The following is a 23,806-nucleotide window of genomic DNA, read 5'->3' on the forward strand; positions in this document are numbered from 1 at the left end:
CTCCACCTCATCTTATCCCTCCTCCTCCACCTCCTCCTATCCCTCCTCCACCTCCTCTTATCCCTCCTCATATCCCTTCTCTACCTCCCCTGACCCCTCCTCCTCCACCTCCTCATATCCCTTCTCCACCGCCTCTGACCCCTCCCCTCCACCTCCTCTTATCCCTCCTCCTCCAACTCCTCATATCCCTTCTCCACCTCTTCATATCCCTTCTCCACCTCCTCTGACCCCTCCTCCTCCACCTCATCTTATCCCTCCTCCTCCACCTCCTCATATCCCTTCTCCACCTCCTCTGACCCCTCCTCATCCACCTTCTCTTATTCCTCCTCCTCCACCACCTCTTATCCCTCCTCCACCTCTTCTTATCCCTCCTCCACCTCCTCATATCCCTCCTCCACCTCCTCATATCCCTCCTCCTCCACCTCCTCATATCCCTTCTCTACCTCCTCTGACCCCTCCTCCTCCACCTCATCTTATCCCTCCTCCTCCACCTCCTCCTATCCCTCCTCCACCTCCTCTTATCCCTCCTCATATCCCTTCTCTACCTCCCCTGACCCCTCCTCCTCCACCTCCTCATATCCCTTCTCCACCGCCTCTGACCCCTCCCCCTCCACCTCCTCTTATCCCTCCTCCTCCAACTCCTCATATCCCTTCTCCACCTCTTCATATCCCTTCTCCACCTCCTCTGACCCCTCCTCCTCCACCTCATCTTATCCCTCCTCCTCCACCTCCTCATATCCCTTCTCCACCTCCTCTGACCCCTCCTCATCCACCTTCTCTTATTCCTCCTCCTCCACCACCTCTTATCCCTCCTCCACCTCTTCTTATCCCTCCTCCACCTCCTCATATCCCTCCTCCACCTCCTCATATCCCTCCTCCTCCACCTCCTCATATCCCTTCTCTACCTCCTCTGACCCCTCCTCCTCCACCTCCTCATATCCCTTCTCCACCGCCTCTGACCCCTCCCCCATCACCTCCTCATATCCCTTCTCCACCTCCTCTGACCCCTCCTCCTCCACCTCCTCTTATCCCTCCTCCACCTCCTCATATCCCTTCTCTACCTCCTCTGACCCCTCCTCCTCCACCTCCTCATATCCCTTCTCCACCGCCTCTGACCCCTCCCCTCCACCTCCTCTTATCCCTCCTCCTCCAACTCCTCATATCCCTTCTCCACCTCTTCATATCCCTTCTCCACCTCCTCTGACCCCTCCTCCTCCACCTCATCTTATCCCTCCTCCTCCACCTCCTCATATCCCTTCTCCACCTCCTCTGACCCATCCTTATCCACCTTCTCTTATTCCTCCTCCTCCACCTCCTCTTATCCCTCCTCCACCTCTTCGTATCCCTCCTCCACCTCCTCATATCCCTCCTCCACCTCCTCATATCCCTCCTCCACCTCCTCTTTCCCTCCTCCACCTCCTCTTATCCCTCCTCCACCTCCTCATCCCTCCTCCTCCACCTTCTCATATCCCTCCCCCACCTCCTCATATCTTCTCCTCCACCTCCTCTTATCCCTCCTCCACCTCCTCCTATCCCTACTCCACCTCCTCTTTCCCTCCTCCACCTCCTCTTATCCCTCCTCCACCTCCTCATCCCTCCTCCTCCACCTTCTCATATCCCTCCTCCACCTCCTCATATCCCTCCTCCACCTCCTCTTATCCCTCCTCCACCTCCTCATATCCCACCTCCACCTGCTCTTATCCGTCCTCCTCCTCCTCTTATCCCTCTTTCACATCCTCTTATCCCTCCTCCAAGTCCTCAAATCCCTCATCCACCTCCTCCTATCCCTCCTCCACCTCTTCTTATCCCTCCCTCACCTCCTCATGTCCCTCCTCCACCTCCTCTTATCCCTCCTCCACATCCTCTTATCCCTCCTCTACCTCCTCAATCCCTCCTCCACCTCCTCATATCCCTCCTCCACCTCCTTATATACTTCCTCCACCTCTTCCTATCCCTCCTCCACCTCCTCATATCCCTCATCCACCTCCTCTTATACCTCCTCCACCTCTTCTTATCCCTCCTCCAAGTCCTCATATCTCTCATCCACCTCCTCCTATCCCTCCTCCACCTCTTCTTATCCCTCCCTCACCTCCTCATATCCCTCCTCCACCTCTTCTTATCCCTCCTCCACCTCCTCATATCCCTCCTCCTCCAACTCTTCATATCCCTTCTCCACCTCTTCATATCCCTTCTCCACCTCCTCTGACCCCTCCTCCTCCACCTCATCTTATCCCTCCTCCTCCACCTCCTCATATCCCTCCTCCACCTCCTCATCCCTCCTCCTCCACCTCCTCATATCCCTCCTCCACCTCCTCTTATATCTCCTCCACCTCCTCATATCCCTCATCCACCTCCTCTTATCCCTCCTCCACATCCTCTTATCCCTCCCCCACCTCCTCTTATCCCTCCTCCACCTCCTCATATCCCTCCTCCACCTCCTCATATCCCTCCTCCACATCCTCTTATCCCTCCCCCACCTCCTCTTATCCCTCCTCCACCTCCTCATATCCCTCCTCCACCTCCTCATATCCCTCCTCCACCTCCTCATATCCCTCCTCCACCTCTTCTTATCCCTCCTCCACCTCATCTTATCCCTCCCTCACCTCCTCATATCCCTCCTCCACCTATTCCTATCCCTCCTCCAACTCCTCATATCCCTCCTCCACCTCTTCCTATCCCTCCTCCACCTCCTCATAACCCTCCTCCACCCCCTCATATCCCTCCCCCACCTCCTGTTTGATGTTGCAGTATAATCCAAGGCTGGCTGCTGTGCTGTCTGGCTGCTTTCAGATGAGGCGGAAGAGACTGAGCGAGACATCCCTTTGCGACTTCTTCATCATTATGTTGTGCCTCAGCCGAGTGCTGCCGATTGAGACAGCCTGATGCCATAAAAGTTTGATGTGGAAAATATCCTGTAGGTGTTGCATTTTTAATGAGATGGCAGAGACAGGAATTATCATTAGGTTAGCCCCCTCCCCCACCACACCCCCATACTGTAAACACGCCACGCACGTTCAACCCCCCCCCCTCCCTCCCTCCTAACTCCTAACTACCTGGGGGTATGGATGGTACTCCTTTTAGTGGCACTCATCTCTCTCTCTCTCTCTCTCTCTCTCTCTCTCTCTCTCTCTCTCTCTCTCTCTGTCTCTCTTTGTCTCTGTCTCAGGCAGCCAGACAGCACAGTCTCTCTCTCTTTTTCTCTATCTCTCTCTCTCTCTATCTATCTCTCTCTGTCTCTCTATCTCCCATTTTATCTCTGTCTCACTCTCTTTCTCTGTCTCTGTCTCTCCCTCTGTCTCTCTCTCAATTCAATTCAATTCAATTCAAGGGCTTTATTGGCATGGGAAACATGTGTTAACATTGCCAAAGCAAGTGAGATAGACAACATACAAAGTGAATATATAAAGTGAAATCCAACAAAAATGAACAGTAAACATTACACATACAGAAGTTTCAAAACAGTAAAGACATTACAAATGTCATATTATATATATATACAATGTACAAATAGTTAAAGGACACAAGATAAAATAAATAAGCATAAATATGGGTTGTATTTACAATGGTGTTTGTTCTTCACTGGTTGCCCTTTTCTCGTGGCAACAGGTCACAAATCTTGCTGCTGTGATGGCACACTGTGGAATTTCACCCAAAAGATATGGGAGTTTTTCAAAATTGGATTTGTTTTCTAATTCTTTGTGGATCTGTGTAATCTGGGGGAAATATGTCTCTCTAATATGGTCATACATTGGGCAGGAGGTTAGGAAGTGCAGCTCAGTTTCCACCTCATTTTGTGGGCAGTGAGCACATAGCCTGTCTTCTCTTGAGAGCCATGTCTGCCTACGGCGGCCTTTCTCAATAGCAAGGCTATGCTCACTGAGTCTGTACATAGTCAAAGCTTTCCTTAATTTTGGGTCAGTCACAGTGGTCAGGTATTCTGCCACTGTGTACTCTCTGTGTAGGGCCAAATAGCATTCTAGTTTGCGCTGTTTTTTTGTTAATTCTTTCCAATGTGTTAAGTAATTATCTTTTTGTTTTCTCATGATTTGGTTGGGTCTAATTGTGCTGTTGTCCTGGGGCTCTGTAGGGTGTGTTTGTGTTTGTGGACAGAGCCCCAGGACCAGCTTGCTTAGGGGACTCTTCTCCAGGTTCATCTCTCTGTAGGTGATGGCTTTGTTATGGAAGGTTTGTGAATCGCTTCCTTTTAGGTGGTTGTAGAATTTAACAGCTCTTTTCTGGATTTTGATAATTAGTGGGTATCGGCCTAATTCTGCTCTGCATGCATTATTTGGTGTTCTACGTTGTACATGGAGGATATTTTTGCAGAATTCTGCGTGCAGAGTCTCAATTTGGTGTTTGTCCCATTTTGTGAAGTCTTGGTTGGTGAGCGGACCCCAGACCTCACAACCATAAAGGGCAATGGGCTCTATGACTGATTCAAGTATTTTTAGCCAAATCCTAATTGGTATGTTGAAATTTATGTTTCTTTTGATGGCATAGAATCTCTCTCTGTCTCTCTTTCTCTGTCTCTCTCTCTCTGTCTTTCTCTCTCTCTCTCTCTCTCTCTCTCTCTCTCTCTCTCTGTGTGTGTGTGTGTCTCTCTCTCTTGCTCTCTCTGTCTCTGTGTGTGTGTGTGTGTCTCTCTCTCTTGCTCTCTCTGTCTCTGTGTGTGTGTGTCTCTCTCTCTTGCTCTCTCTGTCTCTCTCTCTCTCTCCCTCTCAAGGTGTCAGTGAATGTATGCGTTAATATTTCAGTTACAAACCTGCAACCTGCAACGTGCAACACAGTATATCGCAAATAACTCCACGCCCTGATTTTACTTGTAGCCTATAACTACTAGGGGCTAGAATTCGTCTTTCAGGTCAAGACAAGGTAAACAACTCCTGACATAACGAATAACTAAACCCAAGGGCTCAGAAACTGGTTGAATCAACATGCGCCGAATACAACAGGTGTAGACCATTTTAGCAAAGAAATTGTGATGAAGTTGAATCAACGTGTCAACGTAAAATATACATATATTTTTTCTTAAATCCAATGATATGGTGTTGACAACTCAACCAAATGTAATTCAAAACTGCATGTTGAAATAAGAACACTTCTTACTATTCTAAGAAATCCCCTTCAGGAAAAGACAGACTTCTCCCGTCATCCTAATCCACAAAGTTCCCTCAGAGCCCTGTCTGGACAACTCCCAGAATACACAACACCTCTCCTGTTAAGAACTACCTCACTAGCTCCCTCTCTTTCTCTTTCTCTCTCCCTCTCTCCTTCTCTCCCTCTCTTCCTCGCTCCCTCTCTTCCTCTCTCTCTCTCCCTCTCTTCCTCTCTCCCTCTCTTTCTCTCTCTCTCTCTTCCTCTCTCCCTCTCTTCCTCTCTTCCTCTCTCCCTCTCTTCCTCTCTCTCTCTCTCTCTCCCTCTCTTCCTCTCTTCCTCTCTTCCTCTCTTCCTCTCTCCCTCTCTTCCTCTCTTCCTCTCTCACTCTCTTGCTCTCTCTCTCTCCCTCTCTTCCTCTCTCCCTCTCTTCCTCTCTTCCTCTCTCCCTCTCTTCCTCTCTTCCTCTCTCCCTCTCTTCCTCTCTTGCTCTCTCTCTCTACCTCTCTTCCTCTCTCCCTCTCTTCCTCTCTTCCTCTCTCCCTCTCTTCCTCTCTTCCTCTCTCCCTCTCTTCCTCTCTTGCTCTCTCCCCCCTCTTCCTCTCTCCCTCTCTTCCTCTCTTCCTCTCTCCCTTTCTTCCTCTCTTGCTCTCTTCCTCTCTCCCTCTCTCTCTCTCTCTCTTCCTCTCCCTCTCTACCCCTCTTCCTCTCTCTCTCTCTTCCTCTCCCTCTCTTGCTCTCTTCCTCTCTCCCTCTCTTCCTCTCTCCCTCTCTTCCTCTCTCTATCTCTCTCTCCCCTCTCTTCCTCTCTCCCTCTCTCCCTCTCTTCCTCTCTCCCTCTCTTCCTCTCTCCCTCTCTTCCTCTCTCTCTCTCTCCCTCTCTTCCTCTCTCCCTCTCTTCCTCTCTTCCTCTCTCCTTCTCTTCCTCTCTCCCTCTCTTCCTCTCTCTCTCTCTCCCTCTCTTCCTCTCTACCTCTCTTCCTCTCTTCCTCTCTCTCTCTCTCTCTCTCTCTCTCTCTCTCTCTCTCTCTCTCACTCTCTCTCTCTCTCTCTCTCTCTCTCTCTCTCTCTCTCTCTCTCTCTCTCTCTTCCTCTCTTCCTCTCTCCCTCTTCCTCTCTCCCTCTCTCCCTCTCTCCCTCTCTCTCTCTCTCTCCTCTCTTCCTCTCTCTCTTCCTCTCTCCCTCTCTTGCTCTCTCTCTCTCCCTCTCTTCCTCTCTCCCTCTCTTCCTCTCTTCCTCTCTCCCTCTCTTCCTCTCTTCCTCTCTCCCTCTCTTCCTCTCTTCCTCTCTCTCTCTCTCTCTCTCTCTCTCTCTCTCCCTCACTCTCTCTCTCTCTCTCTCTCTCTCTCTCTCCTCTCTTCCTCTCTTCCTCTTCCTCTCTTCCTCTCTCCCTCTCTTCCTCTCTCCCTCTCTCCCTCTCTCTCTCTCTCCCTCTCTTCCTCTCTCTCTTCCTCTCTCCCTCTCTTGCTCTCTCTCTCTCCCTCTCTTCCTCTCTCCCTCTCTTCCTCTCTTCCTCTCTCCCTCTCTTCCTCTCTTCCTCTCTCCCTCTCTTCCTCTCTTGCTCTCTCTCCCTCTTCCTCTCTCTTGCTTCCTCTCTCCCTCTCTTCCTCTCTTCCTCTCTCTCTCTCTTCCTCTCTTCCTCTCTCCCTCTCTTCCTCTCTTCCTCTCTCCCTCTCTTCCTCTCTTGCTCTCTCCCCCCTCTTCCTCTCTCCCTCTCTTCCTCTCTTCCTCTCTCCCTTTCTTCCTCTCTTGCTCTCTCCCTCTCTTCCTCTCTCCCTCTCTCTCTCTCTTCCTCTCCCTCTCTACCCCTCTTCCTCTCTCTCTCTCTTCCTCTCCCTCTCTTGCTCTCTTCCTCTCTCCCTCTCTTCCTCTCTCCCTCTCTTCCTCTCTCTATCTCTCTCTCTCCCTCTCTTCCTCTCTCCCTCTCTCCCTCTCTTCCTCTCTCCCTCTCTTCCTCTCTCCCTCTCTTCCTCTCTCTCTCGCTCCCTCTCTTCCTCTCTCCCTCTCTTCCTCTCTTCCTCTCTCCTTCTCTTCCTCTCTCCCTCTCTTCCTCTCTTCCTCTCTCCCTTTCTTCCTCTCTTGCTCTCTCCCCTCTCTTCCTCTCTACCTCTCTTCCTCTCTTCCTCTCTCTCTCTCTCTCTCTCTCTCTCTCTACCTCTCTTCCTCTCTTCCTCTCTCTCTCTCTCTCTCTCTCTCTCCCTCACTCTCTATCTCTCTCTCTCTCTCTCTCTCTCTCTCTCCCTCTCTTCCTCTCTCCCTCTTCCTCTCTTCCTCTCTCCCTCTCTTCCTCTCTCCCTCTCTCCCTCTCTCTCTCTCTCCCTCTCTTCCTCTCTCTCTTCCTCTCTCCCTCTCTCCCTCTCTTGCTCTCTCCCTCTCTTCCTCTCTCCCTCTCTTCCTCTCTCTCTCTCTCTCTCTCTCTCTTCCTCTCTCCCTCTCTTCCTCTCTCCCTCTCTCTCTCTCTCCCTCTCTTCCTCTCTCCCTCTCTCTCTCTCTCTTCCTCTCTCCCTCTCTCCCTCTCTTGCTCTCTCCATCTCTTTCTCTCTTCCTCTCTTCCTCTCTCCCTCTCTTTCTCTTTCTCTCTCCCTCTCTTCCTCTCTCCCTCTCGCCTTATTTTTTATTTTTGGTAGTGGAGCCATTTTATTTAATTGACTCATTTTGTCGGTTGGAATCAGAGGGGAGACTTGGAGTCGGCGGGTTGCCTCTTTGATCCGACAGACAGCCGGTGTAAACCCCAGTGAAAAGTGCATTTAATAACGAATGTTCTCCTCTGATGAGCCCGTGAGAATGACAAATTGAGCCACTGGTACTTTTAATAATGCACTCAATGTGCTTCAGCTCTGTTGCTGTTTCTAAACTGCCCTCTTTAGCATGGGGTTGGGGTGTGTGTGTGTGTGTGTGTGTGTGTGTGTGTGTGTGTGTGTGTGTGTGTGAGACACTTTGAGACTACTGAGATGCAGACGTCGATTTTTTATGAATGACGAGATGGAAAAGGTGTTTCAAAGAGATGGAGGGAAACACACTGACATATACTAACACTGTCCACCCTGTTAAAGTCTTGCACACTCAAACACACACAGACTGACATACAGACACTCTTCACACACTCTTCACACACACACACACACACACACACACACACACACACACACACACACACTTCACACTCTTCACACACTCTTCACACTCTTCACACACACACACACACACACACACACACACACACACACACACACACACACACTCTTCACACTCTTCACACACTCTTCACACACTCTTCACACACACACACACACACACACACACACACACACACACACACACACACACACACACACACACACACTCTTCACACACTCTTCACACACACACACACACACACACACACACACACACACACACACACACACACACACACACACTCTTCACACACTCTTCACACACACAAACACACACACACACAGTCTTCAAACTCTTCACACTCTTCACACTCTTCACACACACAAACACACATACACACACACACACTCTTCACACCCTTCACACACTCTTCACACACTCTTCACACACTCTTCACACACACACACACACACACACACACACACACACACACACACACACACACACACACACACGCCGAGCCAGCGTTTGTTGTGGCTGCCTCTCCTGCTGCTGTAGAGGAATAGGGACTATATTGATCGGTTGGTGCCAGCACAGATAAGAGCTATGTCACAACAACGGGCTGTTAGTCTCTGAGTTAAGTCAGGACTCCCCCATGGTGTCCCCAGTCCCCACCCGACCCACACACTGTTAGGCTTAAAGTACATGACGAGGACCTTCATCAGGGCCACGTGGGATCACAACCTCAAGGCAGATCTAGTACCACTGTCTATGGCTCTTTCTGTTGTTTTCCACTCTAGGGTGAAAGTCTTACTATTGTCTGTGGTTTGTGGTTAGTCTCTATGTGCATATGGCTGAATTACATTGAAAGGCTCGCTGTAGGTTTTAAGAACTCGTCAATGATAATGATGATGATGATGAAGGTTAGGATGAGGAGACATTGTATATGCCACCCTTGCACTTACCAGAGCCCACACGCTGCTCGTTGGCTGGCAACCACAGGTTTTACGGGGAACTTCCATTTAAATTAATTCAATTGTGTTATCAGAGAAATGCCCTTGCAGTTATATTGAATTAAGCTATGTCGGTATCATGCTGAACAAAGCTATGTCGGTATCATGCTGAACAAAGCTATGTTGGTATCATGCTGAACAAAGCTATGTTGGTATCATGCTGAACAAAGCTATGTCGGTATCATGCTGAACAAAGCTATGTTGGTATCATGTTGAACAAAACTATGTTGGTATCATGTTGAACAAAACTATGTTGGTATCATGTTGAACAAAGCTATGTTGGTATCATGCTGAACAAAGCTATGTCGGTATCATGCTGAACAAAGCTATGTTGGTATCATGTTGAACAAAACTATGTTGGTATCATGTTGAACAAAGCTATGTTGGTATCATGCTGAACAAAGCTATGTTGGTATCATGTTGAACAAAGCTATGTCGGTATCATGCTGAACAAAGTTATGTTGGTATCATGCTGAACAAAGCTATGTTGGTAGCATGCTGAACAAAGCTATGTTGGTATCATGCTGAACAAAGCTATGTTGGTATCATGCTGAACAAAGTTATGTTGGTATCATGTTGAACAAAACTATGTTGGTATCATGTTGAACAAAGCTATGTTGGTATCATGCTGAACAAAGCTATGTTGGTATCATGTTGAACAAAGCTATGTTGGTATCATGCTGAACAAAGCTATGTTGGTATCATGTTGAACAAAGCTATGTTGGTATCATGCTGAACAAAGCTATGTTGGTATCATGCTGAACAAAGCTATGTTGGTATCATGCTGAACAAAGCTATGTTGGTATCATGCTGAACAAAGCTATGTTGGTATCATGCTGAACAAAGCTATGTTGGTATCATGCTGAACAAAGCTATGTTGGTATCATGCTGAACAAAGTTATGTTGGTATCATGTTGACAGTGTAGTAGACCTCACAGTGAAATGCTGAATACACCAGGTGTAGTAGACCTTACAGTGAAATGCTGAATACAACAGGTGTAGTCGACCTCACAGTGAAATGCTGAATACAACAGGTGTAGTAGACCTCACAGTGAAATGCTGAATACACCAGGTGTAGTAGACCTTACAGTGAAATGCTGAATACAACAGGTGTAGTAGACCTTACAGTGAAATGCTGAATACAACAGGTGTAGTAGAACTTACAGTGAAATGCTGAATACAACAGGTGTAGTAGACCTCACAGTGAAATGCTGAATACAACAGGTGTAGTAGACCTCACAGTGAAATGCTGAATACACCAGGTGTAGTAGACCTCACAGTGAAATGCTGAATACAACAGGTGTAGTAGACCTTACAGTGAAATGCTGAATACAACAGGTGTAGTAGACCTTACAGTGAAATGCTGAATACAACAGGTGTAGTAGACCTCACAGTGAAATGCTGAATACAACAGGTGTAGTAGACCTCACAGTGAAATGCTGAATACAACAGGTGTAGTAGACCTTACAGTGAAATGCTGAATACAACAGGTGTAGTAGACCTTACAGTGAAATGCTGAATACAACAGGTGTAGTAGACCTTACAGTGAAATGCTGAATACAACAGGTGTAGTAGACCTCACAGTGAAATGCTGAATACAACAGGTGTAGTAGACCTCACAGTGAAATGCTGAATACACCAGGTGTAGTAGACCTCACAGTGAAATGCTGAATACAACAGGTGTAGTAGACCTTACAGTGAAATGCTGAATACAACAGGTGTAGTAGACCTTACAGTGAAATGCTGAATACAACAGGTGTAGTAGACCTTACAGTGAAATGCTGAATACAACAGGTGTAGTAGACCTCACAGTGAAATGCTGAATACAACAGGTGTAGTAGACCTCACAGTGAAATGCTGAATACAACAGGTGTAGTAGACCTTACAGTGAAATGCTGAATACAACAGGTGTAGTAGACCTTACAGTGAAATGCTGAATACAACAGGTGTAGTAGACCTTACAGTGAAATGCTGAATACAACAGGTGTAGTAGACCTTACAGTGAAATGCTGAATACAACAGGTGTAGTAGACCTCACAGTGAAATGCTGAATACAACAGGTGTAGTAGACCTTACAGTGAAATGCTGAATACAACAGGTGTAGTAGACCTTACAGTGAAATGCTGAATACAACAGGTGTAGTCGACCTTACAGTGAAATGCTGAATACAACAGGTGTAGTAGACCTTACAGTGAAATGCTGAATACAACAGGTGTAGTAGACCTTACAGAGAAATGCTGAATACAACAGGTGTAGTAGACCTTACAGTGAAATCCTGAATACAACAGGTGTAGTAGACCTCACAGTGAAATGCTGAATACAACAGGTGTAGTAGACCTTACAGTGAAATGCTGAATACAACAGGTGTAGTAGACCTTACAGTGAAATGCTGAATACAACAGGTGTAGTAGACCTCACAGTGAAATGCTGAATACAACAGGTGTAGTAGACCTCACAGTGAAATGCTGAATACAACAGGTGTAGTAGACCTTACAGTGAAATTCTGAATACAACAGGTGTAGTAGAGTCATGCCATGGCATGCAGTCATGAGTGAACAGAGAGTTCAGGAGGGGATTGACCTCCTGAAGGGCCCCCGTGTTGTGGGTCAGCGTAGCGGATGTGTTGTTACCTACCCTTACCACCTGGGGGCGGCCCGTAAGGAAGTCCGGGATTCAGTTACAGAGGGAAGTGTTCAGTCCCAGTATCCTTGGCTTAGTGATGAGCTTTGACGGCACTATGGGGTTGAATGCTGAGCTGTAGTCAATGAATAGCATTCTCACATAGGTGTAACTTTTGTCCAGGTGGGAAAGGGTAGTGTGGAGTGCAATAGAGATTGCATCATCCTTTGATCTGTTGGTGCGGTATGCAAATTGGAGTGGGGTCTAGGGTTTCTGGGATAACGGTTTTGATGTGAGCCATGACCAGCCTTTCAAAGAATTTCATGGCTCCAGACATGAAACAAAGTCATTGTTACCGCTTGAATGAAAGTGAAGGCTGAAGTTCATTATGCTTTTTATGTGTTAGGTGAGGCTATTAGGTTGTCATGGTAAATTGTAGGGTTTATCAATGGTACAGTACTCACTGTTTTCATTGTCTTGGTCGATGATAATCACTGTTCTTGGAACACAAGGATTTTTCGCCGATCTGGCCTCAAATTGCTTGAATTAATCATCTTTTGCATTTTTCTGAACTCTCGCAAACAATACCAGACATACCTTCGCCTTCAGAAAAGAATTCAGTCCCCTTGACTTTTTCCACATTTTGTTACTTTACAGCCTTATTCTAAAATGTATTTTTTTTTAAATTATAACGTCCTCAGCAATCTACACACAATACCCCATAATGACAAAGCGAAAACAGGTTTTTATACATTTTTACAAATGTATAAAAAAATTACTAAACTGAAATACCTTTGCTATGATACTAGAAATTGAGTTCAGGTGCATCCTGTTTCCATTGATCACCATTGAGATGTTTATACAACTTGATTGAAGTCCACCTGTGGTAAATGCAATTGATTGGACATGATTTGGAAAGACACACAACTGTCTATATAACGTCCCACAGTTGACAGTGCATGCCATAGCAAAACAAGGTCATGAGGTCGAAGGAATTGTCCGTAGAGCTCAGAGACAGGATTGTGTTGAGGTACAGATCTGGGTAAAGGTACCAAAACATTTCTGCAGCATTGAATGTCCCAAAGAACACAGTGGCCTCCATCATTCTTAAATGGGAGAAGTTTGGAACCACCAAGACTCTTCCAAGAGCTGGCTGCCCGTTCCTCTGTGGAGATGGGAGAACCTTCCAGAAGGACAACCATCTCTGAACAACTCCACCAATCAGGCCTTTATGGTAGAGTGGCCAGACGGAAGCCACTCCTCAGTAAAAGGCACGTGACACCCCGCCAGACCATGAGAAACAAGATGCTCTGCTCTTATGAAACCAAGATTAAACTATTTGGCCTGAATGCCAAGCGTCACGTCTGGAGGAATCCTGGCAGCATCCCTATAGTGAAGCATAATGGTGGCAGCATCATGCTGTGGGGATGTTGTCAGCGGCAGGGACTGTAAGACTAGTCCGGATGGAGGAAAAGATCAACAGAGCAAAGTACAGAGAGATCCTTTATGAAAATCTGCTCCAGAGTGCTCAGGACCTCAGACTGGGGTGAAGGTTCACCTTCCAACAGGACAACAACCCTAAGCACACAGCCAAGACAACGCAGGAGTGGCTTCGGGACAAGTCACTGAATGTCCTTGAGTAGCCCAGGCAGAGCCCGGACTTGAACTTGATCAAACATCTCTGGAGAGACCTGAAAATAGCTGTGCATCAATGCTTTCCATCCAACCTTGACAGAGCTTGAGAAGATCTGCAGAGAAGAATGGGTGACTCTTCCTGAATACAGCTGTGCCAAGCTTGTACCATCACACCCAAGAAGACTTGAGGTTGTAACTGCAGAGAAGAATGGGAGACTCCTGAATACAGCTGTGCCAAGCTTGTACCATCACACCCAAGAAGACTTGAGGTTGTAACTGCAGAGAAGAATGGGAGACTCTTCCTGAATACAGCTGTGCCAAGCTTGTACCATCACATCCAAGACTTGAAGACTCTTCCTGAATACAGCTGTTGTAATCTGCAGAACTGAAGAATGGGAGACTCTTCCTGAATACAGCTGTGCCAAGCTTGTACCATCACATCCAAGAAGACTTGAGGTTGTAACTGCAGAGAAGAATGGGAGACTCTTCCTGAATACAGCTGTGCCAAGCTTGTACCATCACATCCAAGAAGACTTGAGGTTGTAACTGCAGAGAAGAATGGGAGACTCTTCCTGAATACAGCTGTGCCAAGCTTGTACCATCACATCCAAGAAGACTTGAGGTTGTAACTGCAGAGAAGAATGGGAGACTCTTCCTGAATACAGCTGTCACATCCAAGCCAAGCTTGTACCATCACATCCAAAGAAGACTTGAGGTTGTAACTGCAGAGAAGAATGGACTCTTCCTGAATACTCTTCCTTGTAATCACATCCAAGAAGACTTGAGGTTGTAACTGCAGAGAAGAATGGGAGACTTTCCTGTACCATCACATCCAAGAAGACTTGAGGTTGTAACTGCAGAGAAGAATGGGAGACTGTCTTTGTACCATCAATCCAGAAGACTTGTTTGTAACTGCAGAGAAGAATGGGAGACTCTTCCTGAATGAAGACTTGAGGTTGTAACCTGAATACAGCTGTGCCAAGCTTGTACCATCACATCCAAGAAGACTTGAGGTTGTAACTGCAGAGAAGAATGGGAGACTCTTCCTGAATACAGCTGTGCCAAGCTTGTACCATCACATCCAAGAAGACTTGAGGTTGTAACTGCAGAGAAGAATGGGAGACTCTTCCTGAATACAGCTGTTGTAACTGCAGAGCTTTCCTGAATACAGCATCACACCCAAGAAGACTTGAGGTTGTAACTGCAGAGAAGAATGGGAGACTCTTCCTGAATACAGCTGTACAGCTGTGCAAGCTTGTACCATCACATCCAAGAAGACTTGAGGTTGTAACTGCAGAGAAGAATGGGAGACTCTTCCTGAATACAGCTGTGCCAAGCTTGTACCATCACATCCAAGAAGACTTGAGGTTGTAACTGCAGAGAAGAATGGGAGACTCTTCCTGAATACAGCTGTGCCAAGCTTGTACCATCACATCCAAGAATATTTGAGGCTGTAACTGCTGCCAAAGTAAAGTGTCTGAATACTTATGTAAATGTGATATTTCAGTTTTTTAGCAAAAATGTTTTATGTTGTTAGATGAAAAAAACAATTTAATACTTTTAGGCTGTAACGTAACGTCATGTGGAAAAAGTCAAGGAGTCTGAATATTTTGTCTCTTAATCTTACTGCTTTAACTATACATTTTGTGCACAAAATAAAAGTTGCATTTTGTACTTTTGCAGAAGCTGACAAAAACTGAAATATTTCCTAATGCAAGTCAAGATTTTCGATGTTCAGGCATATTTTGATGAGGTTGTAGTTGAGCGCAATAGCCGCCCGCGCAGTCTGACTTCTGGGCATAATGCCTCCCGGAAAAAATGAACCTGAATAATTTGGTTTCAGTTCTATTTGAGCTTTAAGCTCTATTTGGGTGCAGAGTGGGGCAGTAAGGCCTCGTGGTGTTAGTGTGTCTTCGGTCTGTCTTTCTATCCCCCCCTTAGGGTCAACTTAATTAAACCTCACTACCTCATGGCTGGCCCTGCATTAAGCCATGATGCACAGTGCTAGATAGGCTACAGATAGCCAGGGGCGTAGGCCTGGGTGGACACAAACATACCCGAGCCAGACCCTTGCCAGGCCCACCCAATTAGATTGAGCATTACTAATACATTCATATAAAAATGTATTATAAAAATATATTTACTCCTCAGCACCCTTGTGGCAAAGTGTTTTTTCAGTGTGACTCATTGAGCGACTTGACTGACCTCCTGTAGGAGGTGACTGACCTCCTGTAGGAGGTGACTGACCTCCTGTAGTTTTTTATTGCTTTGTGTAGTAGTTACTGACACAGAACTGGTCCTGAAGGAGCAGGTCTCTTGTTGCCTGTTACCAGAAGATACCAATAGCGTTTGGTACAATACAGTGTGTGTGTCCGTTGTACTGTAAATGCAATGTGACTTGCAATATGTAGGCCACTCACGCATATTTGCATAGCAAGCAGAACACAAGAATGAAATTCTGATGCAATTCCGAGGCTATCGTTAGGGTTGCCTTTGCCAAGCAGTATTCCATTACTTAGTAATGCCAGTGTTTTGTAACCCTCTCTGGGTAGTACAACGTGGTTGAAATGAACCAGTGTTTTGTACCCATCACATTTGAACTCTTCTGGGAACGGAAGTACATCTGTGAGAGTCCTGAGGAAATGTGCATTTGACATCTTTTTGAATCCTCACAATCAACTGGTTTCTGCGTGATGCAAAGTAATGAGATTCTTCTCTCTGTCTGTACAAGCACAGCGATGTAGATGTTTTTATTTTATTTTATTCCAGTTGGTTAAAAGAGAGGCAAAGCGAAAGACTGAGGCAGGTTTGGGGGAGGGGGGGGGGGGGGACGGGGGATTTCATTGAAATTATATTTTGACAAATAAGCATTTGATGGTGTAAAATAGTCCATTGCATTGGCGGTCCTGGGAGTGTGTGATAAAGAACGACAGTTGAAGTGGGCAATGAGACTTCCTTCTAAAAGACTGGAGGAAGAGAATTTAGCGAATGAACAAACAACAACAACAACAGCAAGAACAACAAACACAATTTCACGACTCACAGTAAATGCTCAAGCCCTACCATTTTTCTGCCCACCCGTCGTCTCCCATTTCCCATTGAGATGTATTTAAATGTATTTGCAATGCTACTGTGCCTGTCTTGTTTATTTCTGTGTATGCCTGGCATTGTGTCATGATAAAACACTGCATGCACTGGTAAATGTAGGATTGCTGTGGACTGTGAAGGCAGAGCTGTGTGTTTGGATGAAAAATAAACTAGCTTTGTTTTATAAGTTCCCACCAGGGTAGCATCTACGCCATACCAGAACACTTCATCTCTAGGTTTGCTTTTTTTTTGTTTTTTTTTTGTTGTATTTTGTGTGTCACAACAAGGAGAATGTGATCAATTGTAAACAAAATATAAAAGCAATATGATAATGTTGAGTTCAATCATACTTTAAAATAGCCCATGCTATGGTACTGCCTTAGTGTCATTCTGCGTAGTTTGTTGACACATGCTGTGTACGTTTAGAGTAGATGTGTTGCAGGAACATTAAGCTTCATTCATTTATTTCATATTCATTCTAGAGTGGGTGGTATAGAACCATCTAGAGTAGTGTGTTGAGGTAGTGGGTAGTATAGAACCTTCTAGAGTAGTGTGTTGAGGTAGTGGGTAGTATAGAACCATCTAGAGTAGTGTGTTGAGGTAGTGGGTAGTATAGAACCATCTAGAGTAGTGTGTTGAGGTAGTGGGTAGTATAGAACCTTCTAGAGTAGTGTGTTGAGGTAGTGGGTAGTATAGAACCATCTAGAGTAGTGTGTTGAGGTAGTGGCTGTGGTTTGTAGAGTAGTGTGTTGAGGTAGTGGCTGTGTTGTGTTTTCTAGAGTAGTGTTTTGAGGTAGTTGTTGTGTTGTGGTTTCTAGAGTAGTGTGTTGAGGTAGTGGCTGTGGTTTCTAGAGTAGTGTGTTGAGGTAGTTGTTGTATTGTGGTTTCTAGAGTAGTGTGTTGAGGTAGTGGCTGTGGTTTCTAGAGTAGTGTGTTGAGGTAGTGGCTGTGTTGTGGTTTCTAGAGTTGTGTGTTGAGGTAGTTGTTGTGGTTTCTAGAGTAGTGTGTTGAGCTAGTGGCTGTGTTGTTGTTTCTAGAGTAGTGTGTTGAGGTAGTTCTTGTGGTTTCTAGAGTAGTGTGTTCAGGTAGTGGCTGTGTTGTGGTTTCTAGAGTAGTGTGTTGAGCTAGTGGCTGTATTGTGGTTTCCATTTGAGGCAGCTTAGTAGCTAGGCTAGCTACATCATTCCATCCAGCAGACTATATGAGTCACTGTTTTCTGCTGTCTCCATCATCCTGCTGTGGCTGCAGTAATGGATCGGCTCACACTTTCACCCAGAGCCTCTAAGGACAGGCCTGGGAACGATCTCCCCTGCTTCCTGTCACTGTGGCAGGTATAGGCCTGATCAATATATCCTGTCACTGTGGCAGGTATAGGCCTGATCAATATATCCTGTCACTGTGGCAGGTATAGGCCTGATCAATATATCCTGTCACTGTGGCAGGTATAGGCCTGATCAATATATCCTGTCACTGTGGCAGGTATAGGCCTGATCAATATATCCTGTCACTGTGGCAGGTATAGGCCTGATCAATATATCCTGTCACTGTGGCAGGTATAGGCCTTATCAATATATCCTGTCACTGTGGCAGGTATAGGCCTGATCAATATATCCTGTCACTGTGGCAGGTATAGGCCTAATCAATATATCCATCTGTGGCAGGTATAGGCCTAATCAATATATCCATCTGTGGCAGGTATAGGCCTAATCAATATATCCATCTGTGGCAGGTATAGGCCTAATCAATATATCCATCTGTGGCAGGTATAGGCCTAATCAATATATCCATCTGTGGCAGGTATAGGCCTAATCAATATATCCATCTGTGGCAGGTATAGGCCTAATCAATATATCCATCTGTGGCAGGTATAGGCCTTATCAATATATCCATCTGTGGCAGGTATAGGCCTAATCAATATATCCATCTGTGGCAGGTATAGGCCTAATCAATATATCCATCTGTGGCAGGTATAGGCCTAATCAATATATCCATCTGTGGCAGGTATAGGCCTAATCAATATATCCATCTGTGGCAGGTATAGGCCTAATCAATATATCCATCTGTGGCAGGTATAGGCCTAATCAATATATCCATCTGTGGCAGGTATAGGCCTAATCAATATATCCATCTGTGGCAGGTATAGGCCTAATCAATATATCCATCTGTGGCAGGTATAGGCCTAATCAATATATCCATCTGTGGCAGGTATAGGCCTAATCAATATATCCATCTGTGGCAGGTATAGGCCTAATCAATATATCCATCTGTGGCAGGTATAGGCCTAATCAATATATCCATCTGTGGCAGGTATAGGCCTAATCAATATATCCATCTGTGGCAGGTATAGGCCTAATCAATATATCCATCTGTGGCAGGTATAGGCCTAATCAATATATCCATCTGTGGCAGGTATAGGCCTAATCAATATATCCATCTGTGGCAGGTATAGGCCAATATATCATCTGTGGCAGGTATAGGCCTATATCAATATATCCATCTGTGGCAGGTATAGGCCTAATCAATATATCCATCTGTGGCAGGTATAGGCCTAATCAATATATCCATCTGTGGCAGGTATAGGCCTAATCAATATATCCATCTGTGGCAGGTATAGGCCTAATCAATATATCCATCTGTGGCAGGTATAGGCCTAATCAATATATCCATCTGTGGCAGGTATAGGCCTAATCAATATATCCATCTGTGGCAGGTATAGGCCTAATCAATATATCCATCTGTGGCAGGTATAGGCCATCTAATCAATAATATCCATCTGTGGCAGGTATAGGCCTAATCAATATATCCATCTGTGGCAGGTATAGGCCTAATCAATATATCCATCTGTGGCAGGTATAGGCCTAATCAATATATCCATCTGTGGCAGGTATAGGCCTAATCAATATATCCATCTGTGGCAGGTATAGGCCTAATCAATATATCCATCTGTGGCAGGTATAGGCCTAATCAATATATCCATCTGTGGCAGGTATAGGCCTAATCAATATATCCATCTGTGGCAGGTATAGGCCTAATCAATATATCCATCTGTGGCAGGTATAGGCCTAATCAATATATCCATCTGTGGCAGGTATAGGCCTAATCAATATATCCATCTGTGGCAGGTATAGGCCTAATCAATATATCCATCTGTGGCAGGTATAGGCCTGATCAATATATCCATCTGTGGCAGGTATAGGCCTAATCAATATATCCATCTGTGGCAGGTATAGGCCTAATCAATATATCCATCTGTGGCAGGTATAGGCCTAATCAATATATCCATCTGTGGCAGGTATAGGCCTAATCAATATATCCATCTGTGGCAGGTATAGGCCTAATCAATATATCCATCTGTGGCAGGTATAGGCCTAATCAATATATCCATCTGTGGCAGGTATAGGCCTAATCAATATATCCATCTGTGGCAGGTATAGGCCTAATCAATATATCCATCTGTGGCAGGTATAGGCCTAATCAATATATCCATCTGTGGCAGGTATAGGCCTAATCAATATATCCATCTGTGGCAGGTATAGGCCTAATCAATATATCCATCTGTGGCAGGTATAGGCCTAATCAATATATCCATCTGTGGCAGGTATAGGCCTAATCAATATATCCATCTGTGGCAGGTATAGGCCTAATCAATATATCCATCTGTGGCAATCAATATATCCATCTGGTATAGGCCTAATCAATATATCCATCTGTGGCAGGTATAGGCCTAATCAATATATCCATCTGTGGCAGGTATAGGCCTAATCAATATATCCATCTGTGGCAGGTATAGGCCTAATCAATATATCCATCTGTGGCAGGTATAGGCCTAATCAATATATCCATCTGTGGCAGGTATAGGCCTAATCAATATATCCATCTGTGGCAGGTATAGGCCTAATCAATATATCCATCTGTGGCAGGTATAGGCCTAATCAATATATCCATCTGTGGCAGGTATAGGCCTAATCAATATATCCATCTGTGGCAGGTATAGGCCTAATCAATATATCCATCTGTGGCAGGTATAGGCCTAATCAATATATCCATCTGTGCCTATAGGCCTCAATCAATATATCCATCTGTGGCAGGTATAGGCCTAATCAATATATCCATCTGTGGCAGGTATAGGCCTAATCAATATATCCATCCATCTGTGGCAGGTATAGGCCTAATCAATATATCCATCTGTGGCAGGTATAGGCCTAATCAATATATCCATCTGTGGCAGGTATAGGCCTAATCAATATATCCATCTGTGGCAGGTATAGGCCTAATCAATATATCCATCTGTGGCAGGTATAGGCCTAATCAATATATCCATCTGTGGCAGGTATAGGCCTAATCAATATATCCATCTGTGGCAGGTATAGGCCTAATCAATATATCCATCTGTGGCAGGTATAGGCCTAATCAATATATCCATCTGTGGCAGGTATAGGCCTAATCAATATATCCATCTGTGGGTATAGGCCTAATCAATATATCCATCTGTGGTATAGGCCTAATCAATATATCCATCTGTGGCAGGTATAGGCCTAATCAATATATCCATCTGTGGCAGGTATAGGCCTAATCAATATATCCATCTGTGGCAGGTATAGGCCTAATCAATATATCCATCTGTGGCAGGTATAGGCCTAATCAATATATCCATCTGTGGCAGGTATAGGCCTAATCAATATATCCATCTGTGGCAGGTATAGGCCTAATCAATATATCCATCTGTGGCAGGTATAGGCCTAATCAGGTATAGGCCTAATCAATATATCCATCTGTGGCAGGTATAGGCCTAATCAATATATCCATCTGTGGCAGGTATAGGCCTAATCAATATATCCATCTGTGGCAGGTATAGGCCTAATCAATATATCCATCTGTGGCAGGTATAGGCCTAATCAATATATCCATCTGTGGCAGGTATAGGCCTAATCAATATATCCATCTGTGGCAGGTATAGGCCTAATCAATATATCCATCTGTGGCAGGTATAGGCCTAATCAATATATCCATCTGTGGCAGGTATAGGCCTAATCAATATATCCATCTGTGGCAGGTATAGGCCTAATCAATATATCCATCTGTGGCAGGTATAGGCCTGATCAATATATCCATCTGTGGCGGTATATAGGCCTAATCAATATATCCATCTGTGGCAGGTATAGGCCTAATCAATATATCCATCTGTGGCAGGTATAGGCCTAATCAATATATCCATCTGTGGCAGGTATAGGCCTAATCAATATATCCATCTGTGGCAGGTATAGGCCTAATCAATATATCCATCTGTGGCAGGTATAGGCCTAATCAATATATCCATCTGTGGCAGGTATAGGCCTTATCAATATATCCATCTGTGGCAGGTATAGGCCTAATCAATATATCCATCTGTGGCAGGTATAGGCCTAATCAATATATCCATCTGTGGCAGGTATAGGCCTAATCAATATATCCATCTGTGGCAGGTATAGGCCTAATCAATATATCCATCTGTGGCAGGTATAGGCCTAATCAATATATCCATCTGTGGCAGGTATAGGCCTAATCAATATATCCATCTGTGGCAGGTATAGGCCCACCTGATCAATATATCCATCTGTAGCGGGTATAGGCTAATCAATATATCCATCTGTGGCAGGTATAGGCCTAATCAATATATCCATCTGTGGCAGGTATAGGCCTTATCAATATATCCATCTGTGGCAGGTATAGGCCTAATCAATATATCCATCTGTGGCAGGTATAGGCCTAATCAATATATCCATCTGTGGCAGGTATAGGCCTAATCAATATATCCATCTGTGGCAGGTATAGGCCTAATCAATATATCCATCTGTGGCAGGTATAGGCCTAATCAATATATCCATCTGTGGCAGGTATAGGCCTAATCAATATATCCATCTGTGGCAGGTATAGGCCTAATCAATATATCCATCTGTGGCAGGTATAGGCCTAATCAATATATCCATCTGTGGCAGGTATAGGCCTAATCAATATATCCATCTGTGGCAGGTATAGGCCTAATCAATATATCCATCTGTGGCAGGTATAGGCCTAATCTATATATCCATCTGTGGCAGGTATAGGCCTAATCAATATATCCATCTGTGGCAGGTATAGGCCTGATCAATATATCCATCTGTGGCAGGTATAGGCCTGATCAATATATCCATCTGTGGCAGGTATAGGCCTTATCAATATATCCATCTGTGGCAGGTATAGGCCTAATCAATATATCCATCTGTGGCAGGTATAGGCCTAATCTATATATCCATCTGTGGCAGGTATAGGCCTAATCAATATATCCATCTGTGGCAGGTATAGGCCTAATCAATATATCCATCTGTGGCAGGTATAGGCCTAATCAATATATCCATCTGTGGCAGGTATAGGCCTAATCAATATATCCATCTGTGGCGTAGGATATTATTTAGCTACTAATCCTAATGATGTGCTTAGTTAGTTTATGGCATCATTTTAATGATGTGTGTGTAGGTGCGCACACATGCTTGATTCTTGTCAAGTGTGTGTGTGTGTGTGTGTGTGTGTGTGTGTGTGTGTGTGTGTGTGTGTGTGTGTGTGTGTGTGTGTGTGTGTGTGTGTGCGTGCGTGCGTGCTGGGCTTTTGGCTGTGAGACGAGAAATGAATGGAGGAGCATGAGGAGGAGGGTCAACGCTGAATTTATGGGGTCTTGTTTCCAACCTGCCTAGCTTACTGATTAGGTAGAGAACGAGAGAGAGCGAGAGAGAGAGAGAGAGAGAGAGAGTTTCCTGAGAAGTAGAGACAGCCATATTTGGTAATTGGCTGTGAGATTGTCACTAGAATGAAATTATGCTAGTTAATCTCTCTTCAATGAATCACGTCTGGAGTAGTCTGTCAGTACACTCATTATACCAGATACTGTAATGGTAACGTGCTGAAAGAGGAAAAATCAAATGGAGCCATATAGGCCTGACTAAAGCATTGCTTGAGCTAGTCTATTGTTTCCATGTATAGGCCTAAGACATGATCTAAGAGACAATGGAAATGAGAAATGCATGAGCTATAAGTAGCTCAAATAGAGTGATTATAGGGTTGCAGAATGCCTCAGTTGTCATTTTATAATATTCAGAACTCACAATCTATTTTCCATTTTGGATTTAATATTGGGATTCAAAATGTGTATATAACCAATCAGGGTCATGCAGCTGGTGGCCATCTATGAATCCAATCAGTAGCTAATAGCTTTGTGGGATCCAGTGTCA

The 23,806-nt window shown here is 45.1% G+C and overlaps 1 protein-coding gene and 1 pseudogene across 2 annotated transcripts in view; one reads left to right on the forward strand and one right to left on the reverse strand.

Moving 5' to 3' along the window:
• Positions 1 to 23,806, forward strand: part of LOC115133678 (protocadherin-7-like) — a 237,444-nt gene that overhangs the window by 203,271 nt on the left and 10,367 nt on the right. The window lies entirely within an intron of this gene.
• On the reverse strand, positions 5,923 to 7,289 carry LOC135572967 (RNA-binding protein 25-like; annotated as a pseudogene).

The sequence above is a fragment of the Oncorhynchus nerka genome, linkage group LG8 (assembly GCF_034236695.1).
Source record: "Oncorhynchus nerka isolate Pitt River linkage group LG8, Oner_Uvic_2.0, whole genome shotgun sequence".
Classification (NCBI taxonomy): Eukaryota; Metazoa; Chordata; class Actinopteri; order Salmoniformes; family Salmonidae; genus Oncorhynchus; species Oncorhynchus nerka.